Source organism: Mesoplodon bidens, assembly GCF_964165515.1.
Source record: "Mesoplodon bidens genome assembly, chromosome: 4".
Taxonomy (NCBI): domain Eukaryota; kingdom Metazoa; phylum Chordata; class Mammalia; order Artiodactyla; family Ziphiidae; genus Mesoplodon; species Mesoplodon bidens.
In genome coordinates this window covers 120,582,151-120,599,020 of record NC_138160.1, presented here as the reverse complement: position 1 = coordinate 120,599,020, position 16,870 = coordinate 120,582,151, and the positions used below count along the sequence as shown (strand labels likewise).

Sequence of the window (16,870 nt, the reverse complement as noted above, 5' to 3'; positions counted from 1 at the left end):
TTTACAGGAAAAATACTTTATATATAAAGAATTGAAAAAGATATACTATGCAGCATTAACTATAAGAAAGCTGGAGTGACCACATTAATATCAGAAAAAATTAGGCCTTAAGACAAGATATATTAGCAGAGATAAAGAGAGATATTACAAAATGACGAAAAGGTCAATGTATCAAGTATCAAGAATATTTAACAATCTCATATGTCTATTTACCCAAAGAAAATTAAAACGGACAAAGAGGGACATTATATAATGATAAGAGCGTCAGTCCACCAGGAAGACATAGCCATCTTAAATGTGTATGTACTTAACAATAGAACTTTAAAATACGTTAAGCAAAAACATACAACTGAAAGGTAAAATAGACGAATCCACCAAAATATAGGTGGAGACTTAAATTTGACAACAATTGACAGAACAAAAATGTATAAGAAGTGAACATTTGATAAAACTTTTTCAATAATTGATAGAATTACTAACTAGAATATCGAAAGAGTGAGGAACACCATTAGCTTATAGGGCCTAATTGACACTTACAGAACATCCCCCCCAAAAACAGAATACATATTCTATTCAAGTGCCCATGGAACATTCTGATTGTATCCAGGGTCAGAAAACAAAGCTGAACAATTTTAAAAGAATGGAAATCACACAAAATATATGCTCTGAACATCCTGAAATTAAACTAAAATTCAGTAACAGAAAGTCAACAGGAAAACCACCAAACATTTGGAAATAAACACAATTCTAAATAATCCATGGGTTAAAGAGTAAGTCTTAAAGAAAATTTAAAAATACACTTACTGAATGGAAATGAAGATACAATGTATCAAAATTTATTGGATGCAACTAAAGCATTCCTAGAGGGAAATATATAGCACTAAATAAAGATAAAAATTCTCAAATCAATAAACTGTGATCTCACCTCAAGAAACTAGAAAAAGAGCTAAATAAACACAAAGCAAGCAGAGCAAAAAATAATAAATTCAATAGCAGAAATCAATCAAATTGGGACTTCCCTGGTGGCGCAGTGGCCAATGCAGGGGACATGGGTTCGAGCCCCGGTCCAGGAAGATCCCACATACCGTGGAGCAACTAAGCCTGTGCGCCACAACTACTGAGCCTGCACTCTAGAACCCGCATGCCTAGAGCCCATGCTCCACAAGAGAAGTCACCACAATAAGAAGCCTGCACACCAGACCAAAGAGTAGCTCACTCTCGCCGCAACTAGAGAAAGCCCATGTGCAGCAACGAAGACCCAACGCAGCCAAAAATAAATAAATAAATAAATAAATTTAAAAAAAGAATCAATCAAATTGAGTTCCTAGGTATATATCCAAGATAAATTAAAGCATATGTTCATAAAAAGACTTGTAGCAAATGTTCATAGCAACATTTTTCACAATAGCCCCAAACTGGAATCAACCCAAATGTCCATCAATGGTTAAATGGATAAACAGAATGTGGTATAACCTTACAATGAAATACTATTCAACAATAAAAGGAATGAAGTGCTGATACATACTATACAATATGGAAGAACCTCAAAAACATTATGCTGAGTGAAAAAAGCCAACACAAAAAACTATATATTTTATATGAAATTTCTACAAAAGGAAAAACTATAGACTGAAATCAAGTCAGTGGTTGCCTGGGGCTCAGCGTGCAGTGGGAATTAACTGCAAACAGACACAAAGGAAATCTCTGGGGTAAAGGAAATGTTCTAAAACTGGATAGTGAGGATGGTTGCATAGCAGTACAAAGTACCCAAACTGGTCTAACTTGTCACCCTTAAAATGGGTGAAGTTTATGATATGTGAATTATACCTCAATAAAACTATTTTTAAAGAAAAATAGAAATCAATAAAACTGAAAACAGAAAAACAATAGAGAAAATCAATGGCACAAAAAGCTGGTTCTCTGAAAAGCAGTAAAACTGGTAAACAAAATGACAAACTCTAGCAAGACTGATAAACCAATATCCACAGTGAAACAGGGGATATCACTACAGACCCAACAAACATTAAAAGGACTATAAGGGAATATTATGAACAACTGTTTGCATCTAAACTTGACAGTTTAGATGAAATGGACCACTTGCTCAAAAATAAAAGCTGCCACAACTTACCCAATATAAAATGGATAATCTAAATAGTCCTATAGCTAGTAAAGAAATTGAATTCAGAGATTAAAAATTTCCCAAAAGAAATCTCTAAGCCCAGATGGTTGTACTGGAGAATTCTACCAAATTTTTAAAGAAGAATTAACACCAATTTTACAATCTCTCTGAGAAAATAGAAGAGCAGAAAACACTTTCCATTTCATTTTATGAAGCAACTATTACCCTGATATCAGAAGGCAAACAAAGAAAGAACACACAAAAAAAGAAAACTACAAACCAATATTCCTCATGAATGTAGGTACAAAAACCCTTTACAAATCATTAGCAAATAGAATTCGGCAATATGCAAAAAGAACTACACTTTATGACCAAGTGGAGTTTATTCCAGGGATGCAAGCCTGGTTCAATATTTGAAAATTAGTTAATGTAATTCACTATATCAACAGGCTAAATAAGAAAAACCACATGATCATATACATGGATGCAGAAAAAGAATGTGACAAAATTTAACACCCATTTATGAAAAAGAAAAAGACACTCTCAGAAAACAAGGAATAGGGGAGATCTTCCTCAACTTAATAAAGAGCATCCACACAAACCTAAAGCAAACATTATACTTAACAGTAGAAGACTAAATTCCCCCCACCTAAGGTTAGGAACAAGCCACGGATGTCCACTGTCACTATTCTTTTTCAGCATAATACTAGAAGTTCTAGACAGTGCAGTAGGCTAGGAAAAGAAAGGACATACAGATTGAAACAAAGTAGTAGTACTGTGCTATCTGCAGATGACATGATTGTCTACATAAAAAATCCCAAGGAATCTATAAGAAAACTCCTAGAACCAGAAAGTGACTTAAGCAAGGTCATAGGATACAAGATCAACATATTAAAATCTATTCTATTTCTATATACTGTCAATGAACACGTGGAATTGAAATGAAAAACCCAGCACCATTTACAATTGTTCAAAAAGTGAAATTCTTAGACATAACTCTAACAAAATAGGCACAGAACTTGTAGGCTGAAACTTAAACAATGCTGATGAAAGAAATTAAAGAGTAAATAAATGGAGCAAGTGACATACAATGTTCATGGATTGGAAGACTCAATATAGTAAAGATGTCAATTCTCCCCACTTTGATCTCTAGGTTGTGACTCCTATCAAAATATGAGCAAATGTTTTGTAATATAGACAAGCTTATTCCAAAATTTATACATAAAGGCACAGGCCCTATAGAATAGCTAAAACAATCTTCAAAAAGAAGAAAAAGTGGGAGGTATTACTCTAACCAATTTTAAGACTTACAAAATATTATAGTAATCAAGACAGTATGGTGTTGGAAGAGAGACACACACATAGTGCAATGAAACAAAACAGAGAACAGGGAAACAGACCCACACAAGTAAGGCCAACTAGTTTTTTTTTTTAAGCCATAAGAATTTACTGGTTCACACAACTCAAGTCCAGAGTATGTGTCATGATTAGTTTGCTCCAGTAGCATAAATATGTCACAAAGGACCTGATTTCTTTCCTTCCTCTATTTAACATACAATGGTATTCTTCCTGGTATAGCTCCACACTAACGCTGCCTGCCTCCTCTGTGGTCTTAACATGGTTGTTACTAACTCCTGCATGCTTCCATTTCCTGAGGAATAAAAAACATCTTCTTTAAATCCCAGCATACCCCTCCCTTAAACTTAGTTTGGCCAAGTGGTTTTTTTTTTTTTAAGAAGATGTTGGGGGTAGGAGTTTATTAATTTATTTATTTTTGCTGTGTTGGGTCTCGTTTCTGTGCGAGGGCTTTCTCTAGTTGTGGCAAGTGGGGGCCACTCTTCATCGCAGTGCACGGGCCTCTCACTATCACTGCCTCTCTTGTTGCGGAGCACAGGCTCCAGACGCGCAGGCTCAGTAGTTGTGGCTCACAGGCCTAGTTGCTCCGCGGCATGTGGGATCCTCCCAGCCCAGGGCTCGAACCCGTGTGCCCTGCATTAGCAGGCAGATTCTCAACCACTGAGCCACCAGGGAAGCCCCTGGCCAAGTGGTTTTCTTCTGTTTGTTTTTTTTTTTTTGGCCACATGGCTTGCTGGATCTTAGTTCCCCGAACAGGGATGGAACCAAGGCCATGGCAGTGAAAGCACTGAGTCTTCTACGATTGCTGTGGCTAAAACTTCCAAAACTATGTTGAATAAGAGTGGTGAGAGTGGGCAACCTTGTCTTGTTCCTGATCTTAGTGGGAATGGTTTCAGTTTTTCACCATTGAGGACAATGTTGACTGTGGGTTTGTCATATATGGCCTTTATTATGTTGAGGAAAGTTCCCTCTATGCCTACTTTCTGCAGGGTTTTTATCATAAATGGGTGTTGAATTTTGTCGAAAGCTTTCTCTGCATCTATTGAGATGATCATATAGTTTTTTTCCTTCAGTGTGTTAATATGGTGTATCACGTTGATTGATTTGTGTATATTGAAGAATCCTTGCATTCCTGGAATAAACCCCACTTGATCATGGTGTATGATCCTTTTAATGTGCTGTTGGATTCTGTTTGCTAGTATTTTGTTGAGGATGTTTGCATCTATGTTCATCAGTGATATTGGCTTGTAGTTTTCTTTCTTTGTGACATCTTTGGTTTTGGTATCAGGGTGATGGTGGCCTCGTAGAATGAGTTTGGGAGTGTTCCTCCCTCTGCTATATTTTGGAAGAGGAAAGCACTGAGTCTTAACCACCAGACCACCAGGAACTCCCATGGCCAAGTGACTTTTGACAAAATTGCAAAAGTGATTCAATGTAAGAAGTGTAGTCTTTTCAACAAATGGTACTGAAACAATTGGTCATCCATAGATAAAAAAGTGACTCTCAACCTAAAGACAGAATATGCTTTTTATTTCTTGGATAAATACCTAAATACCCCCTATGTTAGAAGATAACATAGGAGAAAAATCTTCAGGGCTTAGGGTATGTGAACAGTTTTTAGACCTGACACCAAAAGCATGATCCAAAAAATAAATTGCAATTCACTGAAAGTTAAAACTTTTGCTTTAGGAAGATCCTGTTAAGGGGATGAAAAGACAAGCTATAGACTGGAAGACAGTATCTCCAAACAATGTATCTGACAAAAGACTCATATGTAGAATATATAAATAACTCTCAAAATTCAACAGTAATAAAAAATCCAAATAGAAAATGGGTAAAACACAAAAACAGACATCTCACTGAAGAAGCGGTGACAAATAAGAATATGAAAAGATTCAATATCATTAGCCATTATAGAAATGTAAATTAAAACCACCAAGAGATATCATACACTTATTAGAACTGCTAAAGTAGAAAACAGTGACAGGACATTGGTTCAAGATAGCAAAGTAGAAGGACGTGCACTCACTCCCTCTTGCGAGAGCACTGGAATCACAACTAACTGCTGAACAATCATCACTGGAACTCACTGGAACTCACCAAAAAAGATACCCCACATCCACAGACAAAGGAGAAGCTGCAATGAGATGGTAGGAGGGGAGCAATCACAATAAAATCAAATCTCATAACCGCTGGGTGGGTGACTCACAAACTGGAGAACAGTTATACCAGAGAAGTCCACCCACTGGAGTGAAGGTTCTGAGCCCCACGTTAGGCTTCCCAACCTGTGCGTCTGGCAATGGGAAGAGGAATTCCCAGAGAATCAGACTTCGAAGGCTAGTGGGATTTGATTGCAGGAATTTGACAGGACTGGGGGAAACAGAGGCTCCACTCTTGGAGGGCACACACAAAACAGTGTGCATATCAGGACCCAGGGGGAAGGAGCAGTGACCTCATAGGAGACTGAACCAGACCTACCTGCTAGTGTTGGAGGGTCTCTTGCAGAGGCAGGGGGACAGCTGTGCCTCACCACAGGGACAAGGACACTGGCAGAAGAAGTTCTGGGAAGCACTCCTTAGTGTGCACCCTTCGGGAGTCCGCCATTAGCCCCACCAAAGAGCCTGTAGGCTCCAGTGCTGGGTCACCTCAGGTCAAACAACCAACAGGGAGGGAACTCAGCAGACAAGTGGATTAAAGTTTTACTGAGCTCTGCCCACCAGAGCAACACCCAGCTCTACCCACCACCAGTCCCTCCCATCAGGAAGTTTGCACAAGCCTCTTAGATAGCCTCATCCACCAGAGGGCAGACAGCAGAAGCAAGAAGAACTACAATCCTGCAGCCTGTGGAACAAAAACCACAGTCACAGAAAGATAAATAAAATGAAAAGGCAGAGGACTATGTACCAGAGGAAGTAACAAGATAAAAAGCCAGGAAAAACAGCTAAATGAAGTGGAGATAGGCAATCTTCCAGAAAAAGAATTCAGAATAATGATAGTGAAGATGATCCAGGACCTCAGAAAAAGAATGGAGGCAAAGATTGAGAAGATGCAAGAAATGTTTAACAAAGATCTAGAAGAATTAAAGGACAAACACCTAGAAGAATTCAAGAACAAACAATGAGAGATGAACAATACAATAAGTGAAATGAAAAATACACTAGAAGGAATCAACAGCAGAATAACTGAGGCAGAAGAACAGATAAGTGACCTGGAAGACAAAATGGAATTCACTGCTGTGGAACAGAATAAAGAAAAAAGAATGAAAAGAAATGAAGACAGCCTAAGAGACCTCTGGGACAACATTAAATGCACCAACATTCGCATTATAGGGGTCCCAGAAGGAGGAGAGAGAGAGAAAGGACCCAAGAAAATATTTGAAGAGATTATAGCAGAAAACTTCCTTAACACGGGAAAGGAAATAGCCGTCCAAGTCCAGGAAGTGCAGAGAGTCCCAGGCAGGATAAACCCAAGGAGAAACATGCCAAGACACATAGTAATCAAACTGACAAAAATTAAAGACAAAGGGAAAAATGACAAATAACATACAAGGGAACTCCCACAAGGTTAAGAGCTGACTTCTCAGCAGAAACTCTACAAGCCAGAAGGGAGTGTCATGATATACTTAAACTGATGATAGGGAAGAACCTACAACCAAGATTACTCTACCCAGCAATGATCTCATTCAGATTCAATGGAGAAATCAAAAGCTTTACAGACAAACAAAAGCTAAGAGAATTCAGCACCACCAAACCAGTTCTAGGGACTTCCCTGGTGGCGCAGTGGTTAAGAATCCACCTGGCAATGCAGGGGACATGGATTCAAGCCCTGGTCCAGGAAGATCCCACATGCTGCTGAGCAACTAAGCCCATGAGCCACAACTACTGAGCCTGCACTCTAGGGCCCAGGCACCACAACTACTGAGCCCGTGTGCCACAACTACTGAAGCCCTTGGGCCTAGGGCCCATGCTCCATAAAAAGAGAAGCCACCGCACTGAGAAGCCCAAGCTCTGCAACGAAGAGTAGCCCCTGCTCGCTGCAACTAGAGAAAGCCTGTGCACAGCAATGAAGATGCAATGCAGCCAAAAATAAATAAATTAAAAACAAAAACAAAGAAACAGCTCTACAACAAATGCTAAAGGAACTGCTCTAAGTGGGAAACACAAGAGAAAAAAAAGGACCTACAAAAACAAACCCAAAACAATTAACAAAATGGTAATAGGAATATACATATTGATAATTACCTTAAATGTGAATGGATTAAATGCTCCAACCAAAAGACACAGGCTCGCTGAGTGGATACAAAAACAAGACCCATATATATGCTGTCTACAAGAGACCCACTTCAGACCTAGGGACACATACATACTGAAAGTGAGGGGATGGAAAACGATATTCCAGGCAAATGGAAATCAAAAGAAAGCTGGCATAGCAATACTCATATCAGATAAAATAGACTTTAAAATAAAGAATGTTACAAGTCAAGGAAGGACACTACATTATGATCAAGGGATCAATCCAAGAAGAAGATATAACAATTATAAATATATATGCACCCAACATGGGAGCACCTCAATACATAAGGCAAATGCTAACAGCTATAAAAGAGAAAATCGACAGTAACACAATAATAGTGGGGGACTTTAACACCTCACTTACACCAATAGACAGATCAACCAGGCAGAAAATTAATAAGGAAACACAAGCTTTCAATAACACAATAGACCAGATAGATTTAATTGATATTTATAGGACATTCCATCCAAAAACAACAGATTACACTTTCTTCTCAAGTGCACACGGAACATTCTCCAGGATAGATCACATCTTGGGTCACAAATCAAGCCTTGGCAAATTTAAGAAAACTGAAATCATATCAAGCATCTTTTCTGACCACAAAGCTATGAGATTAGAAATAAATTACAGAAAAAAAACCCATAAAAGACACAAACACATGGAGTCTAAACAATACGTTACTAAATAACCAAGAGATCACTGAAGAAATCAAAGAGGAAATTAAAAAATACCTAGAGACAGATGCCAACGAACGCACGATGATCCAAAATCTATGGGATGCAGCAAAAGCAGTTCTAAGAGGGAAGTTTATAGCAATACAATCCTACCTCAAGAAACAAGAAATCTCAAACAATCTAATCTTACACCTAAAGGAACCAGAGAAAGAAGAACAAAGAAAACCCAAAGTTAGTAGAAGGAAAGAAATCATAAGGATCAGAGCAGAAATAAATGAAATAGAAACAAAGAAAACAATAGCAAAGATCAATAAACAAAATTGATAAACGTTTAGCCAGACTCATCAAGAAAAAGAGGGAGAGGACTTAAATCAACAAAACTAGAAATGAAAAAGGAGATGTTACAACAGATACCACAGAAATACAAAGCATCATAAGAGACTACTACAAGCAACTAACTCTATGCCAATAGAATGGACAACATGGAAGAAATGGACAAATTCTTAGAAACGTATAAACTTCCAGGACTGAACCAGGAAGAAACAGAAAATACGAACAGACCAATCACAAGTAATGAAATTGAAACTGATTAAAAATCTTCCAACAGACAGAAGTCCAGGACCAGATGGCTTCACAGGCGAATTCTATCAAACATTTAAAGAAGAGCTAACACCCATCCTTCTCAAACCCTTCAAAAAACTGCAGAGGAAGGAACAGTCTCATACTCATTCTATGAGGCCACCATCACCCTGATACCAAAACCAGAGAAAGATATTACAAAAAAAGAAAATTACAGGCCAATATCACTGATGAACATAGACGCAAAAATTCTCAACAGAATACTAGAAAACAGAATCCATCAATACATTAAAAGGGTCAAACACCATAATCAAGTGGGATTTACCTCAGGGATGAAGGATTCTTCAATATATGCAAATCAATCAACGTGATACACCATATTAACAAACTGGAGAATAAAAACCATATGATCACCTCAATAGATGCAGAAAAATCTTCTGACAAAATTCAACACCCATTTATGATAAAATCTCTCCAGAAAGTGAGCAGAGAAGAAACCTACCTCAACATAATAAAGGCCATATACGACAAACCCACAGCAAACATCATTCTCAAAATCATGAAAAACTGAAAGCATTTCCTCTAAGATCAGGAAGAAGACATGGACGTCCACTCTCACCACTCTTATTCAACATAGTTTTGGAAGCACGAGCCATGGCAATCAGAGAATAAAAAGAAATAAAAGGAATCCAAATTGGAAAAGAAGAAGTAAAACTGTCACTGTTTGCAGATGACATGATACTATACATAGAGAATCCTAAAGATGCCACCAGAAAACTACTAGAGCTAATCAATGATTTCAGTAGAGTTGCAGGATACAAAATTAATGCACAGAAATCTCTTGCATTCCCATACACTAACAACGAAAGATCAGAAAGAGAAATTAAGGAAACAATCCCATTCACCATTGCAACAAAAAGAATAAAATACCTAGAAATAAACCTACCTAAGGAGGTGAAACACCTGTGATCAGAAAACTATAAGACACTGATGAAAGAGATCAAAGATGACACAGATGGAGAGATATACCATGTTTTGGGATTGGAAGAATCAATATTGTGAAAATGACTTTACTACCCAAAGCAATCTACAGATTCAATGCAATCCCTATCAAATTACCAATGACATTTTTTTTTTTTTACAGAACTAGAACAAAAAATCTTAAAACTTGTATGGAGACACAATAGACCCCGAATAGCCAAAGCAGTCTTGAGGGAGAAAAGCAGAGCTGGAGGAATCAGACTCTCTGACTTCAGACTATACTACAAAGCTACAGTAATCAAGACAATATGGTACTGGCCCAAAAACAGAAATATAGATCAATGGAACAGGATAGAAAGCCCAGAGATAAACCCACGCACATATGGTCAACTTATCTTTGATAAAGGAGGCAGGAATGTACAGTGGAGAAAGGACGGCCTCTTCAATAAGTGGTGCTGGGAAAACTGGACAGGGACATGTAAAAGTATGAGATTAGATCATTCCCTAACACCATACACAAAAATAAACTCAAAATGGATTAAAGACCTAAATGTAAGGCCAGAAACTATCAAACTCTTAGAGGAAAACATAGGCAGAACACTCTATGACATAAATCACAGCAAGATCCTTTTTGACCCACCTCCTAGAGAAATGGAAATAAAAACAAAGATAAACAAATGGGACCTAATGAAACTTCAAAGCTTTTGCACAGCAAAGGAAACCATAAACAAGATGAAAAGACAACCCTCAGAATGGGAGAAAATATTTGCAAATGAAGCAAATGACAAAGGATTAATCTCCAAAATTTATATACAGCTCATGCAGCTCACTAGCAAAAAAACAAACAACCCAATCCAAAAATGGGCAGAAGACTTAAATAGACATTTCTCCAAAGAAGATATACAGACTGCCAACAAACACATGAAAGAATGCTCAACATCATTAATCATTAGAGAAATGCAAATCAAAACTACAATGAGATGTCATCTCACACCAGTCAGAAGGGCCATCATCAAGAAATCTAGAAACAATAAATGCTGGAGAGGGTGTGGAGAAAAGGGAACCCTCTTGCGCTGTTGGTGGGAACGTAAATTGATACAGCCACTATGGAGAACAGTATGGAGATACCTTAAAAAACTACAAATAGAACTACCATATGACCCAGCAATCCCACTACTGGGCATATACCCTGAGAAAACCATAATTCAAAAAGAGACATGTACCAAAATGTTCATTGCAGCTCTATTCACAATAGCCCGGAGCTGGAAACAACCTAAGTGTCCATCATCGGATGAATGGATAAAGAAGATGTGGCACATATATACAATGGAATATTACTCAGCCATAAAAAGAAACGAAACTGAGCTATTTGTAATGAGGTGGATAGACCTAGAGTCTGTCATACAGAGTGAAGTTAGTCAGAAAGAGAAAGACAAATACCGTATGCTAACACATATATACGGAATTTAAAAAAAAAATGTCATGAAGAACCTAGGGGCAAAACGGGAATGAAGACGCAGACCTACTTGAGAATGGACTTGAGGATATGGGGAGGGGGAAGGGTGGGCTGTGACAAGGCGAAAGAGAGGCATGGACGTGTATACACTACCAAACGTAAGGTAGATAGATAGTGGGAAGCAGCCGCAGAGCACAGGGAGATCAGCTCGGTGCTTTGTGACCGCCTGGAGGGGTGGGATGGGGAGGGTGGGAGGGAGGGAGATGCATGAGGGAAGGGATGTGGGAACAGATGTATATGTATGACTGATTCACTTTGTTATAAAGCAGAAACTAATTAAAAAAATGAATAAATAAACTTAAAAAAAAATGGAAAAAAAAAAAAAATAAAAAAAAAAAAAAAAGAAAGAGAAAGACAAATACCATATGCTAACACATATATATGGAATTTAAAAAAATGTCATGAAGAACCTAGGGGTAAAACGGGAATAAAGACACAGACCTACTTGAGAATGGACTTGAGGATATGGGGAAGGGGAAGGGTAAACTGTGACAAAGCGAAAGAGAGGCATGGACATATATACACTACCAAACGTAAGGTAGATAGATAGTGGGAAGCAGCCGCAGAGCACAGGGAGATCAGCTCGGTGATTTGTGACCACCTAGAGGGGTGGGATGGAGGGAGATGCATGAGGGAAGGGATGTGGGAACAGATGTATAAGTATGACTGATTCACTTTGTTATAAAGCAGAAACTAATAAAAAAATAAAAAATAAAAAAATAAAAGTTTGGCAATAGGAAGCATCGATGAGGATGCAGAGCACGTGGAAGTCTCATACACTGCTGATGTGAATGGAAAGTGATAGCACAACTTTGAAAAATAGTTTTTCAGCTTCTTATAAAGCTAAATATAGACCTTCCATATTATATGACCCAGCAATTGTGCTTTTAGGTATTTATCCAAGAAATAAAAAACATATGCCTACAAAAAGACTTGTACATAAATGTTCATATCACCTTAATCCAGAGTAAAACCAAACTGGAACAACCCAAATGTCCATCAACAAGTGGGTGAATACACAAATTGTGCTATCTATATAATACAATACTGCTCAGCAATAAAGAGGAACAAGCTACTGGTACGTGCAACAATGTGAATGAATTCCAAAAATAAGCTGAGCAAAATAAGGCAGACAGAAAAGAGTATATGTTGCAGGATTCCGTTTAGATGAAATTCTGGAAGAAGCACAACAAATTTACAGTGACAGGAGGCAGATCAGTGATTGCCTGGAGCTGGGCATGTGAGGAATTGATTTTGAAGGGGCATGAAGGAACTTTTGAAGGTTATAGAAGTGTTCTGTATGTTGATTAGAGCTGTGGTTACACAGGTGTGAATACTTGCCAAAATTCATTTAGATGTATAATTTTAAGTTACATTTTATTATATATAAATTATATTGCAACGAAATTGATTTTTAAAAATTTTAAAGCAAAGTGCAAAAGAGTATATTCAGTCAGTTCTCACTTTGCATGGTAGCGCAGGATGTAAAAATGACCATGCAAACTGAAACTGTGTAAAGTGATCTTAATAAACAATGGGGGAAATTAAGACTCTTCCATGATCTTTAAAAATGTTTTAATGAAAACATTAAAGAATCTCTTGTAGGGAAGTAAAACAGTTAAACTAATATTTATTTAGTACATTGTAATCTAAAACAGTAGAACCAGGGATTCCCTGGTGGCGCAGTGGTTAAGAATCCGCCTGCCAGTGCAGGGGTCACGGCTTCGAGCCCTGGTCCAGGAAGATCCCACATGCCACGGAGCAACTAAGCCCATGCACCACAACTACTGAGCCTGTGCTCTACAGCCCGTGAGCCACAACTGCTGAGCCCACGTGCCACAACTACTGAAGCCTGTGCGCCTAGAGCCCATGCTCCGCAAGGAAGAGTAGCCACCCTTGCTGCAACTAGAGAAAACCTGCGTGCAGAAAAGACCCAACGCAGCCAAAAAAATAGAATAAAATAAAAAATAAAACATTAGAATCACTGAGAATTAAAGGGTTTTATTACTTAATAAAAAGAAGAGCTTGAAAAGGGTTTGGCTTCTTCTAGCCCTATAACTTACAAAACAGAGCAAGCATCTTTTCTACGCCTTGGCGAATTGTCATACACCTTTTTATGTTTGGATCAATTTCCAACATTTTATGTATCCTTTGAGCTTTCAATGTCATGAAGTATCTCTGAGAGTTCCTGTAATGCGAACGTTTTGCTGGTGTCATTTTTTTTCTGGGACATGTTCATTTTTCTCATCAAAACCACTTACCTCACTCATGTCATTAAGCTCATCTTCACTAAGTTCCTTTGGCTGCATGTCTAGAGACTCTTGAAGGCAGCAGGGTCAACATTCCCATGGTCACCTATTTATTCTGTGACTCCATTTATGTTCAGCTCACATTTCACTTAGAGCCTTATCACTTTTGTTTCTGGGCTGCACTTTCATCTTTGTTGGTCAATTCCCTCCATACATTTTTGTACAATGTCATGTGGGTTTACCGCTTGAAGACAAGAAGCCAGAACAACTACACGCTCTGCTGTTTGTTCATGAACTAAATAGCAGATGCACAGTAACGAATCACTAACAGACTGGAAGAAGCCATGTGATATGCACCACGATCAGTGACCAATCTATTATTTGCAAAGTAATTTGTGGACTGAAGGGCCAACAGCAAAATTTGTACTTTATGCAATTACTCACTTAATATACCATGGTAACTGAAGTTTGAATTGTTTTTAGGAGACTGGTATTATTTCAACTGTGGTAAGTGAAATGTATGTATACTGCAACTGTTCAAAGCCAGGAAAGACTGCATAGCATGTTACTTTTTCTGTAAGAAAGAAGACAATATAAATATATGTGATTATGTTTTGCAAAAAGACACATAGCGAGCGGATATGAACAAGGCAGAAGAGAGAGGAGGAGCAACAATTTCCTGAGTACACCTTAAAACACACACTTTTGACTTTAATTGTGTAAATGTTTTACATATTCAAAAAGATACTAATCAACACTCTCAGCAATTTTAGAGTGTGGAAAAACTCTAAAATTGCATACAATAGAAATGAATAAACTTCATTTCAAATGAATAACATAACCATACTGCAAGTAACTTTGAACACTGTACTTTGACTGATAGAAGCCAGATACTATATTTTGAGTTGCCCTATGGGAGAGGTCCACATGGCAAGAAACTGAGGTAGGACTCTAGCTAACAGCCAGCAAGAAACTGAGGTCCTCATTCCAACAACCCATGAGGAACTGGACCATAGCCACATTCCTGATCCACAAAATGTTTAAGATAACAAATGTTTGTCATTTTAAACAATTAAGTTTGGGCTAATTTGTTACACAGGAATGGATAACGAATAGACTAACAAAAGATGCCTAGTTTAGATATAATCACGAGGAAGCATAAAACAAACCAACATTAAGGGCATTCTATGATATAAATGGCTTATAGTCTCTTAAAAATGTCAGTGTAGGGCTTCCCTGGTGGTGCAGTGGTTGAGAGTCTGCCTGCTAATGCAGGGGACACGGGTTCGAGCCCTGGTCTGGAAGGACCCCACATGCCACGGAGTAACTAGGCCCGTGAGCCACAAGTACTGAGCCTGCGCGGCTGGAGCCTGTGCTCCACAACAAGAGAGGCCGCGACAGTGAGAGGCCCACGCACGACGATTAAGAGCGGCCCCCGCTCGCCACAACTAGAGAAAGCCCTCGCACAGAAACGAAGACCCAGCACAGCAAAAATAAATAAATTAATTAATAAACTCCTAACCCCAACATCTTAAAAAAAAACAAAATGTCAGTGTAAGGCAAAACAAGGCTGAGGAACTGTTTCAGATTAAAGTAAACTAAAGAGACATGACAACTCAATGCATTGTGTGAGCCTGGACTTGAAAAAAATTACTGTAAAGGAGGGGTAAAGTTTGAGTACAGACTATAAATAATCATATTGTATCAATGTTAAACTTTCTTATTTTCATTATTGAAATTCAGTTATAGAAAGAATGTCCTTGTTCTTAGAAAATACACAATGAAATGCTCAGGAATAAGGAGACATGATATCTACAACTTACTCTCAAATAGTTCATAAAAACCTATCACAATTACAAGCCCATTTTTTTCTTGACCCAGCAATTCCACTTCTGAAAATTTATCCCACAAATATATTGCATATGTACAAAATAATGCAGGTACAAGGCTATTCAATGCAGTTGTTTGTAAGACTCAAAGATTGGAACAACCCAAGTATCAACTGATTAACCAGGAGACTGATTAATAGCACAATGGAATACTAAGCAGCTGTTTAAAAAAACAGCTTTCTTATGTATTAATATGAGAATAGTTTTAAAGGATACATCGAGGAGTGAAGCAAGATATACAACAATGTATAGCATGTTATCTCTTTTGTAAGAAAAGTGGGGAAATAAAAACCTATATCCTTAATTCACCCACATTTGCATAAAGAAATGCTGAAAGGATACTTAAGAAACTAATTAAGTTTACCTCTACAGGTGTTAGGCTGCAGCCCACAAGCCTATAAGCTCAGTATTTGCCCAACTCCGAGACTGAAGAAAAAGCCCGGAGACCGTGACAGAGACATCAATAATTTGTTGGATAAGGAATCCTACCAGTCAGAAGCAAAAGGTCGTGAAGCAACACTCCACCATGAACAGCAGACAGCATGCAGGACTTGGCAACAACCTTCACTACTCACGGGAAATGGAGGTTACCATTTATAGGGGGAAGTGACGTCAGGTTGGCTCATCAGTTACCAGGGAAACCAGCGGCTGCGGCAGGGGGCAAGCACGTAGTTACGGATAAAACCCTATGATTAAGGCAATTGGATAATCATGTGAGTAGGGTGTAAGTGATGCAGGGACTGGTTAAGCAGGGGATGTACAGACAGCGAGAGAACAGCCACCTTGAGTGGCCTGACCATACACTCCACCCCTACATACTCTGCATGACCCTTACAATCTTGGTTCAACCCCTCTTCCACGATATCCCTGATGTCAGGTATGTAGAGGTGCAACGCAACCACACACCACAAATGCCACACAGACACCAGCAGCTAAAGAGTATCAAGAGTAACACAGCTGGTATGTGAAAAATACTCATTCGCCATGTGGGCAAATTGTGGAGCCAAGCGCTTACCGAGTTGATGGAGAGGCAATCTATGGCAGGGTTGTCCTGGTCTAAAGCTTTCGTAGCAGAGGAAATACTGTGGGAGTTATTGGGTATATATACACAACATTGAGTTTGAATGAGAACACAGGCCCCACCTTGTGCTGCCATTAGCATGTCCAGAGCCATCCTGTTTTGAAGGACCACTCGTCTCATTTGGGTGGTCTCC

At 38.5% G+C, this 16,870-nt stretch overlaps 1 protein-coding gene across 1 annotated transcript in view; it reads right to left on the bottom strand.

The window, feature by feature from the left end:
• Positions 1-16,870, bottom strand: part of LOC308616369 (uncharacterized protein) — a 172,708-nt gene that overhangs the window by 46,988 nt on the left and 108,850 nt on the right. The window lies entirely within an intron of this gene.